General features: G+C 52.9%; 1 non-coding gene across 1 annotated transcript; it reads right to left on the bottom strand.

Moving 5' to 3' along the window:
* Positions 1-427: 427 nt before the first annotated feature.
* Positions 428-591, bottom strand: LOC144116590 (U1 spliceosomal RNA). The gene has a single exon (XR_013311918.1). It is a non-coding gene; the product is annotated as a U1 spliceosomal RNA (small nuclear RNA).
* Positions 592-1,266: the final 675 nt, after the last annotated feature.

Below are 1,266 nucleotides of genomic sequence, written 5' to 3'. Positions count from 1 at the left end.
CCGGATCAGTAGCCGAGCGCATTAACCACTAAGCCACGGAGTTCTAATGCTAGATGCACAGGAAGACGTTTAGGAAGCATCCGTCTGATTCGACGCTTTTCCGCAGACACACTCCAGTGTCCTAGACAAGGATAACCACATGTGCGTTGGCAGGAGGCAGTGTAGTCGCTGAAGAGCGTGATGGGCGCCGGACAGATCCACGGCCGCGTGTATGAACCACAAAAGCCTTTCGCCTTAAAAGAAACTATTTTTGCTTCCGAAGCAAATTGGCGCACGTGCAGGGGGCTCTGGAAGCGCAGGACGCATTGGCGCTCATTGGTAGCCTGCCCTTCGAGTTATACTACGTGCGCTCCTTATTATCCACTAATGTATGCGCTTCAGTGATTTGCATGGGTTTCATGTGATCTCTCTTTTGATTCGATTACAGATGGGGTTGGCGCACACTCCCACATCCCACTGAAAAAAATCAAATGCTCCAGCTTCCCCGATTAGGAGAAAAGGTGAGCTTCAGCCGGCCGTAGTTCAATGCACCGGCCTCCACCCGTGGACTCGGCCGCGTTGATCACCGAAGTCCCCGTACCAGGTAAGTATGACGGGGACGGACTGACTGACTGACGTTGCTGCGAGGAAGTAGGAAAAGGAAAGAGCACGGGCCTGCCTACTAGCTTAAGCCGAGCCACGCTCGCTGTCACGTGCTGAAAGTAGGAGACCTAAAGAATAGGAGGGAAAGATAGAAAAGGCGACGCGCGCTAATAGGCCTATATGCCCCGGGCAGATCCCGGAGGCAGTGCAGTACCGGGCCAACCCGTGCCAGAGTGCGTCTAGCACTCCGCCATATTTCGAAAATAAATTTAGTAGCTTGGGTCTAATGACCAGCAGCAGATGTAAAGCAGGTATCAGGTATCACTACCGATATCGACTGGGACTGACTGACTGATGTTTCCGAGTGGAACAAGGAAAAGGAAAGAGCACGGGCCTGCCTACTGGCTCACCGAGCCACGCTCGCTGCCACGTGCTGAAAGTAGGACCCTTAAACGATAGGAGGAAAAGATAGATAGAAAAGGCGCCGCGTGCTAATAGGCCCATATGCCCCGGGCAGATCCCGGAGGCAGTGCAGAACCGGGCCAACCCGTGCCAGATTGCGTCTAGCACTCCGCCATATTGCGAAAATAAGTTTAGTAACTTGGGTCTAGGGACCAGCAGCAGATGTAAATCAGGTATCAGGTATCACCACCGATATCGTCTGGGACTGACTGACTGATGTTT

The sequence above is a fragment of the Amblyomma americanum genome, chromosome 1, assembly GCF_052857255.1.
Source record: "Amblyomma americanum isolate KBUSLIRL-KWMA chromosome 1, ASM5285725v1, whole genome shotgun sequence".
In the NCBI taxonomy this organism is placed as follows: Eukaryota; Metazoa; Arthropoda; class Arachnida; order Ixodida; family Ixodidae; genus Amblyomma; species Amblyomma americanum.
Note: the sequence above shows the minus strand (reverse complement) of the source record. Positions and strands in the feature narration are given on the sequence as shown.